The following is a 26649-nucleotide window of genomic DNA, read 5'->3' as shown; positions in this document are numbered from 1 at the left end:
TAAGTACCTGACTGTTTGAATGGTTCTGGAACCAAACCATCGGTTTGTTTTGTTCTCAAGTGCTCATCGCAATGAACATTCTGATGGTCTCTTTGAAGGCTACGATACTAGCAGAGTAGGCATCAGTCATTCCAAATGCATAACTGACTCAGTGGATCACAACTCCCAAGCTGTTTCCTCACACAGAAGCACCACACTGAATTTAATGGTCCAATAAAGAGGTGTGTTAAGGATATGAGGTTGGAGAGAATATAACTTAGTTTGCACACTGTACATGTGCAGCCTATGTCTCTGGTTTAAAAGTAAAATTAAAGTTTTACAGTGACCTGTTTATGTAGTTTGGACAAGGCCGATCAACTCCATGAGAGCAGGGCCACATCTCCTCCATCCACTGTTGTATCTACTGTTCCCCATGGCACCAGGTACCTACAGGCACTCAACAAATGTTTGTTGAAATAGATGTCTAACTCAAGGTTAAGAGCCATTCTGGGGCATCAGCTACCTATCAATCCTCCTCAAAGAAACCAGAAAGTTGCTACATCTGACTTCCACTTCAGAGTTGGTTGATACCCATGCCATACCTATGTATACAGGGACACGCGTCTGCCAAATTCTGACAACTCCTGTCTCCTTTCTAAACGGTTCAAATTTCATGTGTTGTTGTATGACTCGTGACTACTGTATTGTATTCATCTGATTTCACTAGTTAGAAGTGTGATGACCACACAATGTATTGTGCATGGAAGAATGACAGGCATGCTAGAGTGACAGGTATGCTAGAGTGAGGCAACCTGGGGCATTCAGTCATGCTAATTTTAAGTAATGCGATAAAGAATCTCTGCTTGACCAAAGTGAATTTCACCTATGTATCTTGGGCCTAAAATAAGAATAGATAAATTTTGAGTAAAAGTTCAACGCAACAAAGGCACAGCAGTGACTCTGTTCTATTTCAGGTTATACCATCAGAGGCACAAATGCTAATGGGAGGAAGGCTGGCAGATTCCAAAGGCACCACTAAGAGATTGCTTAAAGATAAAACAATTTACCTTCATTGGAAGCAGAAAATGTGGGTTGGGGAATTACAAGATTTTTTCCATATAACTTTAAACTTTTCTCAGTAACCAGGCAAGATTCCCGAGCCAGAATCTTTTAGCCAAAAATGTCCCTGTACAGTACTCCCACGGAAGTCAAATTAACAGAAAGATAAAAAGCCAGGACAACCGGACTCAACACTGTTAGTTACTGTAAAAAAACTTCTATACCCATGTAACAAACCTGCGCATGTACCCCATGAACCTAAAAGCTGAAATTTTAAATGCTAGTAACAGACACTCAATAAATAGTTATTAAACAAACTACTGAGTATAAACACATTTTCCAAAATGCTTTGCTGTTTATATTCAGTGGGTCTATTCTTTGAGATACTTTGCTCTGTAGATATAACTCTTACTGTAGGGGAACATATTCTAGTAAAATTCACTACACCTCAAATTTTATTTTATTTTTTCTCACTGATTTCAATTATAAAAGTGGGATTTCCCCTATTGGAAAAATACAGTGGAAGAAGATGACTGTGCCAAAATATCTCTCTAATATTGAGTTGGATGTAAAGTTTTATTATGTCATTTTATAGAAACAAGATCTCACTATGTTGCCCACGCTGCTCTCAAAACTCCTGGCCTCAATCTATCTTCTTACCTAGGCCTCCTAAAGGGCCGAAATTACAAACGTGGGACACTGTGCCTGGCCCCACTGAAATATTTCAGAATCTCAAGTTTTCTATTCCTACATTTCTTAAGGAGGACATGTAAAGTGAAAAGAAGTACCTTTTTATTTCCCTTTTAAATTATAAGGAATAGGAACACTCCCATCAGGCCATTTAATTTCAATTCAACAATATTCACTGAGAGCTAGGCACGGTCAGGCATTTTGCTAAGCACTGGGGATATCAAGTTTCTACCAGTAATATCTAAAAATTAGCTCATGGATATACACAGCCAAACTGGCAAAACTGGCTTCATAGTTCCCAAATTGATAAAGGACTCTACAATAATCAGTGCATAAAAATGATCTAGCAAAGCAACAGCAAATACCTCTGACCATGACAATAGTTTCAAACATTAAGACAAAATTATTTATACATGTGTGGAATTCCTTCACTTGCCCTGCTGTCATTAATTTGCAAACTTTCTCTCCTGATCATTCTCCAATGAATGATTTATTATTATTACTACTATTACTTAACCTAATTCTACTTAAGAACCTACATATAAATGGGTTCTGCAAAAATGGCACCAAACGTATCTTTAATTTCCTAGATTTCACAATTTAGTGAATTCAAATTTACAGCTGTCACTGTTTATATTTTTAGTTTATATTGGAGAATTGTATTGAACTGCATTGGAATATTTCTCAGGCCCCTTACCAAAATGTTATCAAAAGATACTAAACAAAATTGGATCCTTTTGTCCTTGCTCATTCATTTCATTCCTTGTTTAAAAGATACGATTTTCTTATATATTTAAATTGGCCACTAAACCCTAAATGCCAGATTTTGAAAGCAATTTCCCAAATGTCACATGCAGCTGTCAAGTGTAGGTTTAAAAATGAACAAGATGACAAAGACAAAGCCTTGCAGAGAGCACACAGGAGCTCTCAGGAGCTTTGAACTTGGTCCAAGCGACACAATTATTTGGGGAGAAGAAGGCTCGCGTGGTGAAAGCTGGTCAAGATACACATGAGTTTTAACATGAGTTTTAGTTATACTAAAAATCTCTGTAGAAATTCAATCCAGCTGAAATCTAAGCTATAATCACTAGGAAAACTAAAAATGTTCCAGACTGAAAGAACTTACTGGGTAGACACTGGCCATACAAATGAGTAGAACATTACATTCTTTTAGTTTGTCAAACTTAAATCGATGATCTTGAATACAAATAGATTCTGTGTTTTATAGTCAACCAACTGTCCCCTTTTTTTAAAATCTTGGAGAACACGGCAGAAGTGAAATCAGATGGAGAAGTTAGTTACATGTCAGTGAGCTGAAAGAACATAAAAATAGCTTTAAACATAATTTGGTTGATAAAATATTTTTCAACAAGGATTTCCATTCTTTAATTTGATATAACTCATTACAAAATCTGTGTATAGTCAATAGATAAATGCTGGATCCAGACCCACATAGGATTTCGTAGGTCCCTACATACTTTTCCAGGTTATTAAGAATGCATCTCATGCTGAAATCTACAGGCTTCATTAGCAAGATGAAGTATTATTTCAGGCAAACAAAGTGAAATAACTCAAAATCTGAAAAGACAAATGGCAGAGCATGGGATCTGAACACACAGTCTGTGGTTATGAAGAGAAATTCACATCACAGATCATGAAGAAAAAGGACACAAGCCCTCAATAAATTTCCATCATAGGGTCAGCTACAAACTGTCTTAATACAAACCGTGTAGAACGGATGTTAAGAACATAGGAGTTCCCATCAGACACTCTTCAGTTAGAACTCACCTTTTGCCCAAATTAGCTGTGTAACTTGGGCTAAACTGTTTGTTTCCTCATCTGTGAAGTGAAATAATAGTGCCTATTCTCATGTGGTTGTTATACGGATAAATTAATTTACGTAAAGCATCCAGTATAGCAAGTACTCAATACGTAGAAATTATTACAATTATTATACAATATCACTGACACCACCACAATGATCAGTAATGCCTTCAAACCTTTTGTAGCCACACTCCACAGAACTGGGATGAGGAGAAAGAGAGCAAGCCGCCACTTGTAGATATCTAGAAAAGTCCAGCGAGGCCCAGGGCACAGGTGAAATCCATACACATTCTAGGACATCGAGCCATCAGTCCGTGTCCTGGCTCTGCTGTGATTTTAGGTTTCTAATTGGGATGCAAGATAAAATACAGGATGCCCGGTTAAGATGAAATTTCAGACATATTTATATTTAAAAAATTATTCATTATTTATCTGAAATTCAAAAGTAACTGGGTGTCCTGTATTTTCATTTGTGAAACCTGGCAACTCAATCTCTAATGCCCCTTTTCTCTCGCTCATTCACTTAAAAAGAACCCGAGGGAATTCTGTGTTATCTTCAACTCCCTGACACTGAGAATGTGATTTCTAGTAACAAAACAAACAGCACCATTCATTTGCAAAAGCTGTATTAAGTTTCCCCAAATTTCCAAGGAATTTTTGCCCTACCATGTCATTTGATGCTTACTGTAAACAGCTATCTTCACTCCTGCTTTATAGATGGACGAAACCATGCAGAGTCGAGCTGTCATCATTTCACAACTGTTGCTAACCTAAGTCCCCTACAATCATTTGCCACATTATCAGATTCCACATATCTTCCCTCAACCATGAGGATTTTAAAAAGCTTTATTTTGCATTATGAAACAAAGCACGTTAAACGTGCTTTTCAAATTCCCTCCTCTTCTCCCCAGTTTGACATACTGAGTTCTTATTCATGGGCTGGAAAATCTTTCAACTGCCTTCTGGCTCTAATTTTCTTTGATCTATGACCCACAAAGCTGCTAAATCCCAAGGCCAATTCATTCAAGAATCTCCGACAGACTTTGTGCCTCCAGACTCAGCCTCACAGCCTGCTATTATTTGCCCTTCCTCCTGCAAGACAAACTCTACTATAATAAAAGAATGTGAAGGTTCCACGGAGCTTGGAGCCTCTCACTACAACCATGTTGTTCATCACCTGCAGCACAGGTGTGATGCATTCAGCATCACACTCAAGGGTAGCCACGGCTGCATTCAGCAACATGCTCAAGGGTATCCAGGGCTGCGGGGAGCTGCTTCAGTTCATTTACCTCCAAGTCACCTCCCTCCCTAGCACGAGCCACTTCTTTGAGGGCAATCTTGGCTTCTCTCAGCACAAGGCACCCTCCTTTTCCTCCACAAAGACTTGTCTCTACCTCTGCCTCTTCCAGCACAGTAAAAAGAGCACATGAACTCTTGAGTAGTAACACCCTCAAATATCCCTACACAAATATGTTCACCCGGTCCTTGCTACTGGTTTATTTCTTGAATGGCTACTTTTTTTCCCTCCTTACTTTTCTACATGTTTATGCACAACAATGCTATCTGGTTTTCTTCCTTTCTTTCTTTTTTGAGACAGAGTCTCACTTTGTCACCCAGGCTGGAATGCAGTGATGCAACCTCGGCTCACTGCAACCTCCACCTCCTGGGTTCAAGCGATTCTTTGCCTCAGCTTCCCAAGTAGCTGGGATCACAGGCATGTGCCACCATGCCCTGCTAATTTTTGTATTTTTAGTAGAGACAGGGTTTTGCTATGTTGGCCAGGTTGGTCTCAGACTCCTGGTCTCAGGTGATCTGCCCGCCTCAGCCTCCCAAAGTGCTGGGATTACAGGCAAGAGCCACGGTGCCTGGACAGAAAATTAGAACCATGTTTCTAACCTGGTTTTGGACCAGTTATTTTGCTTATTTTTCTTAGAGATGGGGTCTTGCTCTGTCACTGGGCTGGAGTGCAGTGGGGCAATCATAGCTCACTGTAGCCTCAAACTCCTGAGCTCCAGAGATCCTCCCATCTCAGCCAACTGAGTAGCTGGAACTACAGGTGTGCACCACCCCACCCAGCCAAGTTCTATATGTATTTTTAAAAGATGGGGTCTTGCTATGTCTTCCTTGCAGGTCTTCCTGCCTCGGCCTCCCAAAATGCTGGAATAACATGCATGAGCTACTGCGCCCAGCTGCTGTCTGATTTTGAATAAATAATGCAAGACGGCAAAGGTGTGGCTTTCATTAGTTTTATCCCATATCCAGCCCATTAGCAATACACATATATTGTGAAATGTATGCTTTCCTGAAATTCAAGTACTGCTAAAAAGAGAGGGAGACTTTAAATGTAAAGCTGCCCTCCCCAATTCCATTTCCATTTATCTTCTAGGATACTCAAATCTTAAGAATGAATATTAACAACAAGAAAGGTCTGATACTCCTAAAGTCTGTAGTCTTAATTTTTCTCTAGAATCTAGATCATGAAAAAAAAATAGTTACCATGTATTAAAATGCTTACCGTGTGCCAGTTCTATTCTAAGTATCATCACACTATTATGTGACGTTATAATCTTCTGAAATAGATGTAAAACTGAGGCACAGGGCAACTGAGTAACTTGCCTGATGCTGTAAGACCAGGGAGAGACAGAAGTTAGGCTCCAAAGATACGCTCTTTACCCATACAGCATCTGAATGCCCTAAATTAAAATGCTGTAGCTAAAATTTCACATGTGGAACAGGTCTGGGCAGAAGGAAGGGGATGTTCGTGTAAAATAAAAAAGGTAAGGTAAAATCATTCTTTCTCCCTTTGACCTTGCATATGATCCTTTCTGATCAAGGCTGGGGAGGTGATAAAGGCTCTGGTGATTAAGGAGATGATGTTTCAAAATGCAGAAAGGGGTGCCGGGACCCAAAATAGAGGGGGAATTGAAAGACAATTTCTGGCTTTCTCAGCCTTTTTCCTGAGACCACTCCTGTTTCACATGACTCTACTAGTTAAGGAGGTAAGAATGTATCTGTAATCTGAACCAGGGCGCCTGCTGCTGACAGACTCCTACTGCCTACAAGAGAAACTGTAAGCTCTTAGCTGGGCAGTGAGGGCCCCTCACAACCGGAGGGGCCAAGCAGAGCTACTCCCTGCCCTCCATTCACTCCATACCCTTTCATGCCTTCGAGTAACCCCTGCAAATGCACTTCACTTCCAGCAAGCTGCAGGACGCCGGTCAAGTGCCAATTTCTCTAATCGCCTTCCCTACTCCACCCCTTTCCACGGTTCATGGATGCATTTCCACAGCACGCTGCTCACATCTCTGCCATGACGCCAATCACTCTGTCCAGTAATTACCTTCCTGACTGCATTGTGGATTCCTCAAGGGCAGAGACCTTGTTTTCTTTTAGCGTGTGCCTGGTGCCTATGTGTTTGCTGAATAAATGAATGCATTCAACATAGGGATGATACATTCATTCAAGTCTTAATCAGGTTAAAAGATTAGAATTTTAAAATTATACAGCGTATTTTCCAAGCTTAGAGCTTCCATATACCCAGAAGAAATGCCAGTCATCCACAAGCATAAATTTAAGAAATTAATTTTTGCCTTCAAATACTTCTATTAATATGCAATAAAATTACTGTATTAAGCATTTTAAAGAAGGAAAACATTCAGTAAAAATATTCCAGCCAGGCATAGTGGCTCAAACCTGCAATCCCACCATTTTGGGAGGACGAAGCAGGTGGATCACTTGAGGTCAGGAGTTTGAGACCAGCCTGGCCAACATGGTAAAACCCCAACTCTACTAAAAATATAAAAATTAGCCAGGCGTGGTGGTGCATGCCTGTAATCCCAGCTACTCGGGAGGCAGAGGCAGGAGAATCACTTGAACTAGGGAGGTGGAGGTTGTAGTGAGCCGAGATCACACCACTGCACTCCTCCCTGGGCGACAGAGAAAGACCCTGTCTGAAACAACAACAACAACAAAAAATCTTAATATTCCAAAAGTTACAAGAGTTTATCATAGTGGAAAAAACTTACTGAAAAGTGACCTAAATAGTGTTCTATTTCCTGAGCCTCTATACACAAATTATTTGCAAAATATATCTCAATACAATGTCACTCTGTTAACTAAAATAAGTTCAGAAACCGATGTTTTCTCTCCAATAGTCTTATTTATTAAACTTATAAAATACCTGGAAAGCAGTGAAAAGTAATTATTCTTTTTTTTGCGGGGGACGGAGTCTCACTCTGTAGCCCAGGCTGGAGTGCAGTGGCACGATCTCGGTTCACTGCAACCTCCGCTTCCCAGGTTCAAGCGATTTTCTTGCCTCAGCCTCCAGAGTACCTGGGATTACAGGCGCGTGCCACCACGCCTGGCTAATTTTTTTATTTTTAGTAGAGACAGGGTTTCGCCATGTTGCCCAGGCTGGTTTCATGCTCCAGAGCTCAAGCAATCCACCCACCTCGGCCTCCCAAAGTGCTGAGAGTACAGGCATGAGCCACCTGCCCAGCCAATTTTTTTTTATCTTGTAAAAAAACCAACCTGTAACTTAGATTTATAAAATAGGTGGTGATGCCATATATTCCAGGAGAAGTTCCTTCTGTCTCCTAGCCATTAAGACCACCTGGATTATTGGACATAATTCAGCATTCTGGACTCACTACACATAATAGACCCTAATATAGCTGGAGGAAACATACAAAAAAGAGGCCTACTTCTATCTTTGATAGCTGATTTATAGAAGTTAAAATACAATCACGTTTAAGAAATAGCTGGTATCATATTGTACTATGGAATGTTCTATTTCAGGCTGTTTCACCTTTGTGTGTGTGTGTTTTGGGGTGGCGGGGGGTGAGAGGGAGTATTCACACATGTGACTCATTTAAAAATCTGAGCACAGGCCAGGCGTGGTGTGGCCTACAATCATCATGTCAATACTTCTCACACTATTCCTCCTCATCCAACTAAAAACACTAAACACACACTATCACCCACCCGCTTCCCCAAAACTTATCAACATTAAACCCTATAACAACCCCTGAGAACACAAATGAACGAAAATCTATTCATTTCATTCGCTACCCCTACAATCCTAGGGCTCACGCCTGTAATCCCAGTACTTTGGGAGGCCAAGACAGGTGGATCTCCTGAGGTTAGGAGTTTGAGACCAGCCTGGCCAACATGGCAAAACCCCATCTCTACTAAAAATACAAAAATTAGCCGGGCATGGTGGCACATGCCTGAATCCCAGCTACTGGGGAGGCTGAGACAGAACTGTTTGAACCCAAGAGGCGGAGGTTGCAGTAAGCCGAGATCACACCACTGCACTCCAGCTGGGCGACAGAGCAAGACTCCATCTTTAAAAAAATAAAAAAATCTGAACACGGATTTTTGGGTATTATGGTAATATGGCATATAATTTCAAGGAATATCATGGTCAACCTTATTCTTAACACCCTTCGCCTAAGAAATATATGGCTCTTAAGTTAATCAGAAAGATGGTGTAGTTCATGGCCTTCCATCTAGTCTAGGGAAACTCTACCATCCCTAAAGAAAGGCCAGATGTTTATGAGACATCACATTTGGGTAATTTTTCTGCCAGTTCACCTACCTATAATAGATGATAGCAAGTTGGAACCAAAATGTCTCACTACAGTTGGTTTATCCCACCTACATAGAGGCAGTGACTATGTAGATAATTGCTTAGGGATACAGGGTTTAAAAGTATATAGTAAACATAAAAATTTTAACTAATATCAGTCTCACCTTTCAAGACCAAATTTATACCTATAAAAATGTGTCTACATATTTCTGTGCCAGATATTGGTTTCCCTCACTCCGAATTGGTATGTGGGTAATAAACTTTGATTACATAGAATTTGCAAGTTAAGCCAGGCATGGTGGCTCACACCTGTAATCCTAGCACTTTGGGAGGCAGGGGCAGGTGGATTGCCTGAGCTCAGGAGTTTGAGACCAGCCTGGGCAACATGGCGAAACCCTGTCTCTATTAAAAAAATATAAAAAATTAGCCAGGCATGGTGGTGCATGGCTGTAGTCCCAGCTACTCAGGAGGCTGAGGTACAATAATCGCTTGAACCTGGGAGGTGGAGGTTGCAAGCTGGAGCGCACTGCACTCCAGCTGGAGTGACAGAGCAAGACTCTGTCCCCCCACCACCCCCACAAAAAAAAAAAAAGAAAGTTAATAAAGATAATAGAGAGTCCAAATACAAATAATCAAATTACTGCTTTAAAATTTTTAATTGGGTCTGTTGAAGACAAATGCACAAATGCCTTATAAATGACCTAACAGATTTCTAATGTGAAAAAATACTATAAAAATTGGAATGCTATAGAGAAATACTGAAAAAAATACTGTATTTTGTGACTTTCACTGAAACTAGGACATTTAATCGCAAAAAAAAGCATCAATACGAGTCACTAAAAACAGCAACTAAAAATATGATTACGTACTCCATAGAAAAAAATTCCAGATTTAAAAAAAAGCTCATTGTATGGAATGAGCACAGGAAGAGCTTTAAATAAAAAAAGGTAGAAAAATTTAAATCATTAAAGATTCTATACACATCTGGTTCCTCGACATAGATGTTATTCATTGAGAGTTAGTGAAAACACAGAATATGCTCTGTTTTGATCCTCAGAGAGCAGTCAATAGAGTGAGGTTTAAGAATTCAGCTACCATATCCCAGCATGAGTTCTATTTAGGAAAAAAATGGGTATGTAATTATAGCAGATTGAGTATTTACTACATTCTATGTACTACTCTAAGTACTTTACCTATATAACTCAATGACTGCATACCACAATGCTATGATGCAGGTACTAGTATCAAGCCCATTTTACAGATGTCGAAACAGGTGCAGAAAGGATAACTATAAGAAAACCTCATGACTACTAAGTGGCAGAGTCATAACTCAAATCCAGGCACTCTCTCCAGGACCCATGTTGCTAACCACTGCAATGTGCCCTCTGCACTGAAGATTAGAGTGTTAGAGCTGAAGGGACCCATGAAAGCACCTACATTGTATTCTCCTTCTGTAAACTGAGGCCCAATCACATTGGTCTATGATTCCCCGCTGCTTGCTCCATTCCGACATTTCTTTATCACCTTTTACAGCCACCTTCACAGGAACTTGGGTCATTGCACAAGGCTGATTGGAGATTTACACATTTGCTTTGACTATCTGGTAAGGACACCATTGTAGTTTTATAACAAACCAGCATTTTGTTCAGTTCTCACATACTCCTCTGTTATCAGAAACCTCTGTGGCGATAATCATATAAAACAATATTCTATGAATATTTTGTTGGACACTCAGAGAATCAAACACTATGTAGCATGGACACTATAATAGTGTAAACGTCTAAACAGTTTTAATAAGTAAAATCTCATTCTTAAATAGATGACAGTACTGAAAAGAATACCTTTGAAATGATTTTGGATTTGCAAATTAAATGTTAAGAATAAATGAAAAAGTCTCCAACCCCACCTCAGATGCTGAATCTGATGAATGTTAAAGTTCTTTCAAACTCTGAAACTGAGAGTTTGAATGGCTGTTTCTGTGAAATCATACTTTCTGGTGCTTCGGCTGATTCACCTAAGTATACTATGAGACTCAACCTCATCAGAATATGCTCCCATTATGTGGACAGACAGTAACAGGTGACTCTCAGGTGATGATAGGCAAGTGATTTTGTTAAGAGGTGAGGTGGGAGTGGGGTGGGAATTTGGTTAAGTTCCCAGAAATATCAATGATTGTTATTAGTTATAACATTCTAGGATAACTAGCTCATCCCTAGAAGCAAGCACTGGGTTTCCTTTTACAGGTGCACAGTGACCTCTACTGGTACAAGTATAGAATCCCAAAGTGCAATTTTCTCCATAAGTGATTTTCGGAGGCACAACTAAGAATATTTATTCTTTTAAAATGACACCAAAAAGAAAAGATATAACTTAAAAAATACTTATTTTTTGAAACCTTTTATAATTTTCAATTAATGAGATCTCCAACTCTACCAGAATTAGACATTTCAATTAAAGTTGTCCATACACATAATACCACAGAATGCAAAGAACTAAACAGTACTTTAATTTAAAAATCCTGCTGCTAAGTGTTATGGTGTCAAAACTGCTATAAAATATAATTATTTTGGAATAACTCCAATTTACCCAAAAAGTACCAAAGGCACCAATTATAGAAGAATTATAGCGTATATTTAAAATTTGCAAAATGCTTTGAAACTTTGCATTGTCGAATGCTAAGTAGCTCACCTTCCCGCGGATATTTTGCTTCCTTGATTTTAAAACAACAATTAAAGCATTGGTTTTCTCTCTTAAATCCCAAAGGCTATCAGAAATAAACTGTAGGTAGGTTTATTACATTTATAGAAACTTCCAATAGGCAAGTTTTACCTGCATGTGCAACAATGCCAAGTGAGATGCTGACGTCAAAGACAGCCTCCATATGTGTCATTATTTGTCATGCACATCAAAATACTCTACATGAGTTCAAAGGAAAATGAGTTTTTAAAAACCCATGGCAATATTTTTAATTATTGTAGGCTGAAATTATTTCCTTCAAACTGTACTTCCGTAACTTTCCACTGCAGAAAATGAAGTAGAAAAGAATTTAAAATGATACGTTTCAGTGAGGAACACTCAAACCAAATTTCATTCCAACAGCGGGAGAACACAGCGTCCTTCATCTTGCCCGTTTTGTTTGTTTTAACAAAGTATAATAAAAATAGCTGTGAACTAGTGAGTTAGCCAGTTTTTGCCCAGAATACATATAACAGAGTTCCTTTTCAAGAAATTATTCATTGCTTAGATAAGAGTAATGAATTAGGAAAAATGAAGACATTTTTATTTAACTTTGATAACCAGGACTTGCATATCTGTATGGCACATTTCCTTTTCACTATTTCTATTTATTAATTAATCAGCCCATATTTGCTGTACTACACGCAAGGCACTGCTGGGGATACAAGGGTGACAAGGCATTGTCCTTGCTCCTGAAGAACCAGCACTTAGGGAAAATATGACTGCTATATAAGTAACAATAAGAACATATTTTATTTTATTACTTTATTTTATTTTGAGATGGAGTCTTGCTCTGGCACCCAGGCAGGAGTGCAGTGGCGCGATCTCAGCTCACTGCAACCTCTGCCTCCCAGGTTCAAGCGATTCTCGTACCTCAGCCTCCCAAGTAGCTGGGATTACAGGCGTGCACCATCAGGCCCAGCTAATTTTTGTATTTTCAATAGAGACAGGGTTTCGCCACGTTGGCCAGGCTGGTCTCGAACTCCTGACCTCAGGTGATCTGCCCACCTTGGCCTCCCAAAGTGCTGGGATTACAGGCATAAGCCACCGCGCCCAGCCTATAAGGACATATTTTAAATAATTAACCCTTAAAAGATAGAGTTTTTACTAAAAAACGATCTAAACTTTTCATACAACTCCCTACCACCTCCCCTACCCCTGCCCCACATAACAGTACCTGTAGCCACCTTGTGGGGCCCTGCTTCTGCAGACCTGTAAATGTCTTCTCTTTCCTTTCATATTTTGGGCATCAGATGGGGAAAATTATGCTTCTGGCTCAAGGAATATCCATATTAACCACTGTTACAGCGATTGCTGGGCCAGGCACAGTGGCTCGTACCTGTAATCTCAGCAGTTTAGGAGGCCAAGGTGGGAGGATCGCCTGGGCCCAGTAGTTTGAGACCAGCCCGGGCAATATAGCAGGACCTCCCCTCTACAAATAATTTTTAAAATTAGCTGGGCATGGTGGTGGTTCCTTTCTGTGCTCCCAGCTACCAAGGAGGCTGAGGCAAGAGAATTGCGTGAGCTCAGGCAGTCACAGCTACAGTGAGCTGAGATGCCACTGCACTCCAGACCCTGTCTCAACCCCCTACCACGGCCCCGCCAAAAAAAAACAACCCACAATTGCCACCACACAACTCCTACTCAAATAATCATATCAGTAAAATATGTCCTAGGATCACATAGTGAATAGACACATACTAACAGCTTTCAGTAGTGAATGGTGAAGAGAAAGAGTGAAGCCCCATGGTGAATCCATCAGGGCCTGGCCTCTGTTTTGTACTCTCTACTCTCGGCCTACAGGATAATGCTTTACTCACATAAGGATAACACGGGACACTACGAAAGCAATTTTCTAAAAGTTAACTCTAATTCTCTGAAAACATTCATGGGTTTTAAAATTATAAACATTAAATCACAGCCGGGCATGGTGGCTCACACCTGTAATCCCAGCACTTTGGGAGGCTGAGGTGGGGGGATCACTTGAGGTCAGGAGTTCGAGACCAGCCTGGCCAACATGGCAAAACCCCCTCTCAACTAAAAATACAAAATTAGCCAGGTGTGGTGGTGGGCACCTGTAATCCCAGCTACCTGAGAAGCTGAGGCAGGAGAATCGTTTGAACCCAGGAGGCAGAGGTTGCAGTGAGCCGAGATTACGCCACTGCAATCCAGCCTGGGTGACATGAGTGAAACTCTATCTCAAAACAAAACAAAACATTACATCAAGAAATTCCATGTAACTACTGAATCCCTGAGAGTGCTCTAAAATAACATGTCTAAGAAAAGAAAAACATCCTTCCAAACTCTGTCAAGACTGGGTAGAACAGAGAGGAGAACAGGAAACAGCTGAAATGCTCCTCAGTAGAGGACTGGAGCACCATGGGAAACTGCAGATACTGGGTACAACAGAAAAACAGGAAACGTGTTTCTCAGGAGAAAATTGGTTAACTAGGGCCAGGCGCGGTGGCTCACGCCTGTAATCCCAGTACTGTGGGAGGCCGAGGTGGGCGGATGACCTGAGGTCAGGAGTTCGAGACCAGCATGGCCAACATGGTGAAACCCTATCTCTACTTAAAAAAAAAAAAAAAAATGCAAACATTAGCTGGGCATGGTGTCAAACGCCTGTAATCCCAGCTAGTCGGGAGGCTGACGCAGGAGAATCGCATGAACCTGGGAGGCAGAGGTTGCAGTGAGCTGAGATTGTGCCATTGCACTCCAGGCTGGGAGATAAGAGCAAGGCTTCATCTCAAAAAAAAAAAAAAAAAAAAAAAAAGAAAGAAAGAAAGAAAGAAAGAAAATTGGTTAACTAAATTATGGTTAAGCAAATAGCACAATATTATGCAGGCATTACAAATGATGTGCAGTTTATATGCTCGGGAAGCATCTAGAAGAACACATGAGGAACTAACAATGGTTGCCTCTGCAGAAGAAGAATTAGGCTGGCTGGCTAATTATGAATTTTTTACTTCATCTCCTTTGTTATTGGTTGAATAAGTTACGATAAACATGTATTATTTTAAAATAAAACAGACAAAAATATGAAATAAGCACCATTTTGAATGACAAGAAGAAAAAGGAAAAATGACTGTGCTGTGGATGGTAGAAAGAAAACAGGTATTATGAAAGCAGTGTGAGAAATGTTCACGACAAAAAAATAGGACAGAGTACCGAACTTTTAAAATTTTTGGTCAGATCAACAATCTGAGAAGCTCATTTGTCAAAACAAAGTAATATTAATTTGAAAAAATAAAAAATCACTGAATTGAGTAAAGTGACAGCATTCCTGAAAGGAAATAAACCTTTACATGAAAGTCACTCAGTGTGAGAATGTTAAAATTTTTATATTTTCTATTTCCACAGCTATCCTCACATATTTTCTTGTCTGCTCTTGTCAAGGTATCCCCCCAAAACAATGTTAACAACTCCAGGAATTAGCAGTGAACAAAACTACATTGTCCTTCACTCATGGAAGCTTTTGTTGCACAAATTTCAAAAGCCTTGTCAAAGGCAGAAACCAGTTAGCACAAAGAATTGATGTCACAGGATAAACAATTTGTACAAATCCTCAAGATACTCGAAGGACAAGTTCTGTGCTTAGGACAACATTCTCCATGAGGACAAAGAAGGCAGTAAAACAGTTTCAAGAACCACCACAATTCAAACATGTAACACTGCTTTTAAATGCTGATCAAATGTTAAGGCTCCAAAATGCTATAACTAAGAGATTCGGTTTTTTCCTTTATTTTTTGAAAGCATTGTTTAAAAAACAAGAAAAGTAACTATGTTATCCAATATGAAATTCCACAATATGAATTTTCAGCTTAGCAACTAGTCTAGGCAATGATTAACTGGAATAAGGCAATGACAGGAAGAAAACCCAAACCAGGAGCTGTGGCTACAAACTACAGAATGCTCACCTGCCTAAGGGGGACACAGAAGGGAGAGTCTGGGACTGAAGAGCAAGAATTCCATGTGGACTTGGAGTTCCTGATCATTCAGCAGTCATTCATTTCAGTTAAGGGTAGACTTTGCTCTCGTGAAAATGTGCGTGTGATAGAGTGAGAGTATATGAAGAACCTCAAGAAAGAGAGAAGGATAACTTTTTAAAAATTCCCTGGAAGATACTGGGTATTGGGGTAGGCTAATTTAAAAATCAATAAAAAGAAGCAGAAAAGAAAGCCAGGACAATGAAAACTCCACTTATTTTACAGTATCATCTGAGACTGGCAACATATTTTACAGATTACATTCCCAAAGTGTGTCTGTGTGTGTGTGTGTGTGTGTGTGTGTGTGTGAATGCATTCACGCATGTATGCAACTATGCATTTAAAGACTCAATTTTATCAGCAATGAGAACAATTTTACAATTCTGCTGTCCTTGTGGCTGTAACCTTTACTGAGTCAATTCTCCCTGTCCACTTTCAAAGACTTAATCATCTTGGGAAACTAAAATAGTAATATTCCTAATCTTCTGGCAAAGCTAACCATCAAATGACCAGTAAAGAATTTGCCCCTCATAAATATATAACAAAGTCAAATTCCTGCACTAGTTAAATTATCTGGCAATGGCAAAATTCGGTTGGGGATTACAAAATGAGAGGAATGTTAATAACATTCCAAATACGTCCTTTAAAATTAAAACTACAAGGAACTTTAAATTAACAATTAAGAGTATGCTCCAAGGGAGATGCATCTAATACCACATAACTAATAAAATGAATTGACAGTCCTGAAGGTATGAGCGTTTATCCTTTAAAGGTGTCAAAATGTTTTATATTCAGCTAAAAGATTTCATGCTACTATGACCAAATTTAATGGAGACATCTTCACTTTTGAAGCAGAGCATCTATAGCAGAGTCTCCAGATGCTCTATTTCAATAAAAGCACAAAGCAATCTAACAGCAGATTTGAAATTTCCAGAAAACTGGTAACCGGAAAAACTGAAAACTGATTTTTGCTATAGCTAATGAAATTTTAATTTTTTCACTTGGTAGTAAAGCTGTGCCAGAAACATTTTGTCTTTTGGCAGCTAGGAGGAATTTCAAAATCCCACTTTCTCTTTGGAAACGTATTGATCAGGTCTTTTTTTTTTTTTTTTTTTTAAGAGGGAGTTTCGCTCCTGTTGCCCAGGCTGGAGTGCAATGGCGTGATCTTGGATCACCGCAACCTCCGCCTCCTGGTTCAAGCGATTCTCCTGCCTCAGCTGGGATTACAGGCATGCACCATCACGCCTGGCTAATTTTGTATTTTTAGTAGAGACGGGGTTTCTCCATGTTGGTCAGGCTGGTCCTGAACTCCTGACCTCAGGTGATCCACCTGCCTCGGCCTCCCAAAGTGCTGGGAGGCCTGATTAAGTCTTTTATGGCTGAGGCTGTACCTAACACCCACCTTGATGGGATCGTTAGTCACTTGTTTCTCATTTAAATATACAACTAAGTTGCAAACTACAAAGCTACACAGTCTACGTCAAGCTAACTACACTATATATAGTTTGATGTATAATCAATGTACATTATGATGGAATCTTGAAATACTACTAGCTATAAAATGCTTTCTCCTTTCTTTGAGAAAGACTTACATTTTTAAAACCAGTAGAAAACAACCCAAATTAAAAATCAACACAACAGATATACAGAAAAAAAAGAAGAGCTAGGAACAAATCTGCCTTGTTAAAATGCTTTTCTTAGAAAGATGGTAGCTTGCACATCTGCAACTAATCCACCTGATGCACAGAGCATTACTGCTGCTTCTGTCTCTTCTTGAACAAATACAGGCCTTGCGCTTTACAGACTAATTCAAATGTGTATAAATCAATTGCTTCCTTCCTGCTGTTGCTCTTTTCAGATAGCAGACAAGAGGCTCTAGTTTAAGGATGGCAGTCAGGATGGACACATTAGAAAGAAACATTTTAGGCCAGGCGCGGTGGCTCATGCCTGTAATCCCAGCACTTCGGGAGGCCGAGGCGGGCGGATCACGAGGTCGGGAGATCGAGACCATCCTGGCTAACACAGTGAAACCCCGTCTCTACTAAAAATACGAAAAATTAGCCAGGCGTGGTGGTGGGCGCCTGTAGTCCCAGCTACTCGGGAGGCTGAGGCAGGAGAATGGCGTGAACCCGGGAGGCGGAGCTTGCAGTGAGCCAAGATTGCGCCACTGCACTCCGGCCTGGGCGACAGAGTGAGACTCTGTCTCAAAAAAAAAAAAAAAAAAAGAAAGAAAGAAACATTTTAGTTTCAATGTTACCATAAAACCAGAACAAAAAGCAGCATGCTGTATTATATGTTACAATTTACGTTCCATTTCTAACTCCACCTAAAATGAGTATGAACAAACTCATTTTTAAGTGTTTGTCAGTCAAATAAAATAACAGTCTAAATTTATTCACATATGTACCAACCAAAGGCCAATAAAGCTAAAAGGAAGCCAAGTGTAATAAAAAGGCAGCTATAAGGTCTTGTGTTTGAATTTTTACCCAGCAAGAAATAAATGATACTTAGTAATCCATCTTCCCCACCCCCCACCCCCGACTGCCATCCCTGCACACATCTGAAACAGGCTAACCACCTATTCTAACTTCTGAGATTGTTTTGGAATTCCTGTTTTAATTTTTTTTTTTAAGACTGGATGGTTAAATTACTAGAATTTTTAGATACAGGTTCAATGGTCATTATACTCTAAGGAGGGGTCTAATTATAGGGGATTTCAAATTTGCAGTCCAACAGGCAGAGTAGAAATCATTCAATTCTAGAAATCGGTATCATTAGCATTCTTACAGAAGAAAAAGTTAATGAGATTTGACAGATTAAGCACATACACCACAGGCTGGGCTGCTATGTGAGTAATATTGAACCCTTCAAAGGGGGAACCGTTTTACTAGGTAACAAGAATTGCTTGCACTGTAAGAAATAGTGCAAAACTAACCCCCAAACACCAGCAGATTATTTAATGTTCTTTTGGCTTCCACCTAATAAGATACCATAAATAATATGGTCTACTGGGAAAGTCCCACGTAGAAATAACCTAATATATAAGAAATGAGAAGATTCCTTGCTAGAGTTAACTCTATAGAAAATTAGAATTCTTTCATTAGTGGGTCTCAAAATGTAGTATGCATATAAATTACCTGGATTGCTGGGTAAAGATGCAGGTTTCCTCCACCTACTCCCAAAGCTTTTAGCTCTATTAGGTCTTGGGAAGGGCTCAGCCTGAATTTTAAACAAATCCTTTGGGTATTCTAATACAGGTATCCATGGTCCACACATTGAGAAACACTGATCTTAAAGGTGTGAGACATCCTTTATAGCTGGCCTCTTCTGTAGGGTGATTCCACGGGGGCGGTGTGCTCTGTCCAAAAGTGTGAATTACCTGCCATTTCATCATTAACCTATAATGAAAATTTGACAAGGAAAGCTCTTGGTTTACAAAAGTCACTTATTAAAGTGAGAATTTGTGTTTTTTAAAAAAGAGATTATCCCCCAAATCACAAACTCACTGAATAACAGCTGATTGTCTAGAATCTATTATGATAGCTAGACAATCTATTACAATATTAGGGTCTATGGGGACAATGAAGAGAGACACGGGGAAAAACAGTGGGGAAAAAAAAGGCAAAAGGCAATAATCTACTTATAATTCTGCCTAGACCCAGCCTTATGCGTCATATAAAAGTGTACACCCGGCCGGGCACAGAGGCTCACACCTGTAATCCCAGTACTTTGGGAGGCCGAGGTGGGTGGATCAAGTGAGGTCAGGAGTTTGAGACCAGCCTGGCCAACATGGTGAAACCCCATCTCTACTAAAACTACAAAAAATTAGCGGAGTGTGGTGACAGGCACCTGTAGTCCCAGCTACTCGGGAGGCTGAGGCAGGAGAATCACTTGAGCCTGGGAGGCAGAGGTTGCAGTGAGCTGGGATTGTGCCACTGCACTGTGCCTCAAAGAAAAAAAAAGCGTATACCCCACACAAGGGCACTATGGAGCAAACCCATTAATTAGTCTCTCCAACCCCATTTTCGTATCATATACAAAACTACCAAATTAATCTCTCCTTAAACATCAATTCATTTTTCAGTTACAGAACCTATACTAAGTACCCTGACTACTCCTCTCGAAATCTACGTGAACTATGAACTACTCCGCTTCTGACACTGAAGATTCTGTATAACCCCATCTCACTTAATCAATCCAACCATAAGTCTGTCACTTTCTCCTAAAGTGTATTTCCAGCTCCAATCAGGTGGAGCTCACATTTCATTAACTTTCAAGGGGTTGACTCTCAGGCTTTATACCTTTGCTCTAGTTGGTCTCATAACTGATCAGTATCCTTACATGGAAATACCTTTCACCCTGTCTCAGCCTTTAAGATAGTCCTTCGAGGCCAACCCCAAATCCCATTTCCGCCATGAATCTAGTCACCACTGCATTCTTTTCTCTTCATATGGAGCATTTCACACCTTCACCAAGTACTGAAGCACTTGGCTATATTCAACCTTGCATTTTTTACACCATTCTTTAGTATCTTCCCCATCACCCACCACCTTTCTAAGTTCCTTGAAGGCGGTAACACTTACAGAATTTCCTGGTATCTCCATCCCCACCCAATCTCTCACTCAAACAAAATGCTAGCATATAAAATTGGCTTGATAAATAGCTATCACAGTTTATGCATTTAATTATCATCAAATTGCATCCCAATGAATACCTGTAAATTAAACAAATATCTTAGCAACCATCATACATCAAGAGCCATTCATAGGCACTGGGGCTATCCTTAGTGAATTCTTTGTCCTCAACTGTCTTATGTAAGCCCTTAAAACAATTTGTCCTCAACTACCTTATGTAAGCCCTTAAAACAAAAGCTATATTTTTTCTGCTACTAGCATCACACGAAGATCTATAGTAGCCCTTTGTTACAGATTCTGAGAGTTAACCAGAGCATTTTCTACTCTATAAGTTATTGGCACCACTATAACAGCTGAGAAGAGAAGCTAAAACATCACTTTCCCCCAGACCAACAACACTGAGTGTTCTATTTTATCACACTAACAACATGAGATTAATTTAAGGTATGGAATTTACTTCCCGTGGGTGCCCTATTCAGTACCTAGTAGATACGTATATTAGATATCAGCTGTAATAATTTTCATTTTAAAAGCCGCAAACTAAATATACACATAAACTGCCATCATTAAAGATTTCTATCACTATGATTACCTTTTTCTGAAATAATAAAAAGGACAGGACTATACACATAAGAACGCTTCTCAAGGATTAAAAGCTCTTACAAGACTTAGTATTTATTATTTTAAAAAATCATGGTTAAACGTACACAACATAAAATTTGCCATTTTAATGGCTTATATATTTATATTAAGAAAAATATTGAAATAGTACTGTAATACTAACACATGGGATTCTTTCTTGCAAAAAACTCGCTATGATTAATACCTGAATTTGGAAACTAGTGTTAGTAAATACCTTTTTTACATTCTACTGCTGAAAAAGTAATTAAAATATGCCATTAGTGGTTAAATTATTTGTATTTCAGGTAGCAAAATAAAATACAATACTAAATATTATACTTTCCAGTTTTTTTTTCTTTTTTTTTTTTTTGAGACTGAGTCTTACTCTTGTTTCCCAGGCCAGAGTGCAATGGTGCGATCTCAGGTCACCACAACCTCCGACTCCCCGGTTCAAGCGATTCTTCTGCCTCACTCTCCCGAGTAGCTGGGATTATAAGGCGCCTGCCACCATGCCCAGCTAATTTTTCTATCTGTAGTAGAGATGGGGTTTCACCATGATGGCCAGGCTGGTCTCGAACTCCTTACCTTAGGTGATCCACCTACCCCGGCCTCCCAAACTGCTGGGATTACAGGCGTGAGCCACCCTGCCCAGCCTATACTTCCTAGTTTTTCTGCATTATTTTCTTAAAATTCACAAATGTTTCCTAATAACTGTAGCCAAAAATCTTTATAAAGACAGCTTACTGAGACAGCCTGGCCAACATGGTGAAAGCCCGTCTCTACTAAAAATACAAAAGTTAGCTGGGCACGGTGGCGCATGCCTGTAGTCCCAACTACTTGGGAGGCTGAGGCGGGAGGATTGTTTGAACCTGGGAGGCGGAGGTTGCAGTGAGCTGAGATTGCGCCACCACACTCCAGCCTGAGTGACAGAACGAGACTCTGTCCCAAAAAAAAAAAAAGCTCATTATGTAACAGGTACCTGATAAGTACTTTACATGCATTACTGCTTTTTTTCTTGGTGAGGTATCAATTCGCATATGATAAATTTCACCTTTTTCAAGTGTACAACTCAGTAGTTCTAAGTATATTGACAAAGATGTATAACCACCACCACCACGAATTTCAGAACATCTTCATCATGCTGAAGGGAAACTGTACCCATCGGCAGTCACTCTCCATTCTTTCCCAACCCCTCACCCCTAAGCCGCTGGTAACCACTTCTCTATTTTCTATCTCTACTGACTTGGCTTTTCTGGACATTTCATATAAACAAATCGTAATATGTGATCTTTTGTGTCTGGCTTTTTTGTGTGTGTGTGTGATGGAGTTTCGCTCTTGTCGCCCAGGCTGCAGTGCAATGGCACGATCTCGGCTCACTGCAACCTCTGCCTCCTGAGTTCAAGCGATTCTCTTGTTTCAGCCTCCCGAGTAGCCGGGATTACAGGCGCACACCACCATGCCCAGCTAATTTTTTTGTAGCTTTAGTAGAGACAGGGTTTCACCATGTTGGTCAGGCTGGTCTCAAACTCCTGACCTCAGGTGATCCACCCACCTCGGCCTCCCAAAGTGCTGGGATTACAGGCGTGAGCCACCGCATCCGGCCTGTGTCTGGCTTCTTTTACCTAGCACAGTATCGTCAAGATTCAACCATGCTGTGGCATGTGTTAGTACCATGCATTACTCTTTAGGCCTTCAAAACAAACACTTAAGCTCAACATAATAATTGGCCCATTTTACATTAAAAAGAAAAACTGAGACAATGAGACATGAAGTAACTGGCCCTCTTTGAGTCTCTCTGAATTCAAATTTGTTCACTGCATTTCTATAGAGATGTGTAAACTGTAAACATCTAATTATATACCAACTTACATGGAATAAAGTATATATTAAAAAAGAAAACTGCTACGTAGGCCCATGACTATAAGTCACAATTTCTTTTAAATTTTTTCTTTTCTAAAAAATACAGCCAGTGATCTCTATGGTGTTTTCAAACTCCAAGATATTGTTAAAACATTAAAGGCTTATTCACTTTCTCTTCAACTCTGATCTGGTGCCCAATCTTTCAGAATAAAAGATTAATTACTAAAGATCATTGATATCGTGATATATTGTTGAGAATATGGCTTCATAAAGTATACAGTGAACTCAACAGGTCAACATGGCAATACGTAGTTCACAGTATGAAAAGGAACTCAGTATTTACTTATATTGTCTGTAAATATTATCTGTTTATATTGCAACAAATCAGAAAGTAGCAAACATCATTTTTAGGGTTACAGAATTTTTTAAAAAGTCTCTCTGGAAAGATCCTGACAGCTACACATGAGGACACTTCCAGGAAGAATTATGGATGAGTTCGTCAAGAACTCATCCAGAATGTTATACATAACTGAACACTTCAAACTCAGTGTAAAATCTGCCCAGCAACAGTCAGTAGATAATCTTTCTGGTCTTTTGGTAATCTTAAGGATGGACTGACTGACTTAAAATTGTCTGTCAACATGTGTAGGTGTCTGCCATAGGTAATAACATAGATGTAAATGGCAGCTGGTATATGAAACACCCTAACTGAATACTGTCTGTATTTGGAAAAAGCAAGCTGAGTTGCTCAGAAAAGGCAAATATAATACATAAAAGACTGAAGAAGAAAGAAGGGATTAAAGCAGTCTATATATTTATTGTAAAGCAGAATACATATTTATCGCAACATTATGTTACGTTATCTTTAATCAGAAATAGCATTTTAAAGATGTGACTTAAAAGAGTCTGAAAACTTCACTGAATTATATTTGAAAAAAACACCCCAAGACATTTTAGTAAGTCTTAAAACACAAACTGAAATACCAATGTAGAGTTTATATTTATAAAAATAAGAATCAGCATTGCCAAGCATGGTAACTCCTTAATGGAAACTAACCAGAAGTAAGAATTTAAAAAAAAATTAAAATATACTTTGGGACAGAGAATTCTGACTGATATAATTTTAATTAAAGTAAACAGCCTATGTTATCAGCGATTGCTCTTCTAGAGTAACACTATAAAACAGGACTTCCTGGAAATGTTCTGTATTTGTGCTGCTCAATTTGGTAGGCACTAGCTAATGTGGCTGTTGAGCATTTAGGTGTGACTGGTGTGACTGAGGAACTGAATTTTTAAATTTTATAAATTTAAATAGCAATATGTGACTAAAGGCTACCATACCGGACAGTACAAGTCTTGAATAACACGTGACATCATGCTGTAAAAGGACCCTACCATTACTGTTCTGGGAACTTTCAACAGTTAAAGAGGAGACTAGGGTTACTCATGTTGGGTGGGCAGGGAAGGGACAACAGGAGAAAAAAAATGTCCAAAGAAACCTAAATTTGACGTCCATGATTTTAGCAATGTTTCCTTCAAATCCATGGACTAGGGCTACGAATATTAAAGAAAAAAAAAAGAAGAAGGAAGGGAGAGAGAAAGGGAAGCAGAAATCACAAAGACAGAAGGAAAGATTCCCTAAGTAATGGCCACTAAGTATTGGCAGCAGTCAACATTTATTATGCAGTCTGTTTTATGTATTGTACTAAGCACTGCACATGTATTTTCATTTGACCCTCAAAATGAGTCTTCCAGGTACTTTTTATTTCTAGTTTTATAGATGAGGATATTGAGACTTAGGAAGTTAATTTGCTGAAACAAAAATGCATCTTCTAATAAAAATCTACCAACTAGCATCCTTTCTCTATGTTCTAGCTGTATCTTACATACCGATCTGTTACAGCAATTCATACATTATATTGAAATAGAGTTTACTGGCTGTTTCTCACTAAAAGGTAAACTCCTTGAAGGCAGGAACTGTGTTCTGTCAATACCGTAATATCTTTCTCAATTACCTACTGTCACCAAATTTTATCTATCAAGGCATCTGAAATACATATATTCTTCAATAAGTATTTGCTGAATTGAGTATGAATTTGTTTCTACATTCCAATGATAAACATGTGGTAACACACACTCTTTCTCTCTCAACCCTCAGGCATCTATATTTGAGTTTTGAAACGGGTTGAAAGTCTGTTTAAAATAGCATTTTGTAAACTATTTCAAATAATCTAGAAAGAAACTTGGAACTCTTATAATCCGATAAAAACATTTAACTTTAAGCTATTTTTTTCAGGCCCATTAATTTAAAATACCACATTTCCCATATTTTTATAAATATTTTAATAGAAACTTTAATACTGTGACTGAAACATTTACTACACAAAAGTTGTACCACATAACAACATTAACCTCTGTATGCTGATGTGTAAGCACGGAAGACATACCTCTTAAGGTACTTGAGCTGAACATAGTGCCTACGTTAACTTTTAAGTAATAAAGCTTTGATGGTTTCCAATCTTTTCATCTTATTTATCAATGACACTTTTTAAAAACCTTTCACATTTTACTAAATTCTATTCTCTCCTAATGGGCACATTGCCAGTATCTACTAAGGTAGAGTGAGGCCTAGGACAAACTTAGGGAAGCCTGTCAAAAAATGAGAAAGAACCGAAGAAGGTATTCCCTCAGTCCTAATCCACAGACTTCCACCTCAACATTCATGAAATTCAATCTATAGGCAAAACAAAAATATTCATATGAGACATGCTCTCAAGGCTCTAATATGACCAGAGATGTTATCAAATAAAACTCTTAAATACACCATGGAGCAGCTCTAGTTAAAAAATGATCTCGCCTTCAGAAACAACTGTACATATGGCTTCTGCTAACTGTTGTCTTATGGGGAAAAAAAATCATTATTCAGTTTAACTGCTATTTTAAAATTTGTTTTACTTTTCTTGTCACTAAGCTTATTTATAAAATTCTTTCAATCTATAGTAATATCAAAAATAAGACTTCGAATATATGAAAACCTGTGTTCGTTGGGGAAAAGACAAATGAACTACAACTAAATTTTATCACACCTATGAATCACTTGAGGATCTTTTAAAAATGCAGATCCTGATTCGGTGACTCTGGGATGGAGCCTAAGATTCTGAGCATCATAAGCTTCCAAGTGATGCTGAAGTTGCTGGTGCAAGGCTTTTTGCAGCAAGTAACTAATTTTTCCAGATTTCAATGGTTTGATTTTTCTAGGTTTTGTTTTGAAGACAGGGTCTTGGCTGGGTGCAGTGGCTCACGCCTGTAATCCTGGCACTTTGGGAGGCCAAGGCAGGTCAGGAGTTCAAGACCAGTCTGGCCAACATGGTGAAACCCCGTCTTCAAAAAAAAAAAAAAAAAATTAGCCAGGCATGGTGGCAAGCACCTGTGGTCCCAGCTACTTGGTACTGAGGCGGAGGTTGCAGTGAAGTGAGATCATGCTACTGCACTCCAGCTTGGGCAACAGAGCGAGACTCTGTCTCAAAAAAAAAAAAAAAAAAAAAAAAAGACAGGGTCTCGTTTTGTCGCCCAGGCTGGAGCGCAGAGGCGTGAACACAGCTCACTGAAGCCTTGACCTCCTGGGTTCAACTGATCTTCCAGTGATCTGCCTACCTCGGCTTCCCAAGTA

General features: G+C 39.3%; 1 protein-coding gene across 3 annotated transcripts in view; it reads right to left on the bottom strand.

The window, feature by feature from the left end:
* The window catches only part of SCAF8 (SR-related CTD associated factor 8), a 230891-nt gene that overhangs the window by 82593 nt on the left and 121649 nt on the right, over positions 1–26649 (bottom strand). Inside the window, exon 22 of one of the 3 annotated variants that reach the window (XR_004029400.1) lies at positions 19002–19262. The exons of the other annotated variants lie outside the window; for them this stretch is intronic. The gene's annotated coding sequence lies outside the window, so the exon portion shown is untranslated. The remainder of the gene's footprint in view (positions 1–19001; positions 19263–26649) is intronic. 3 annotated transcript variants of the gene reach the window in all.

Source organism: Nomascus leucogenys, chromosome 3, assembly GCF_006542625.1.
Source record: "Nomascus leucogenys isolate Asia chromosome 3, Asia_NLE_v1, whole genome shotgun sequence".
In the NCBI taxonomy this organism is placed as follows: domain Eukaryota; kingdom Metazoa; phylum Chordata; class Mammalia; order Primates; family Hylobatidae; genus Nomascus; species Nomascus leucogenys.
Note: the sequence above shows the minus strand (reverse complement) of the source record. Positions and strands in the feature narration are given on the sequence as shown.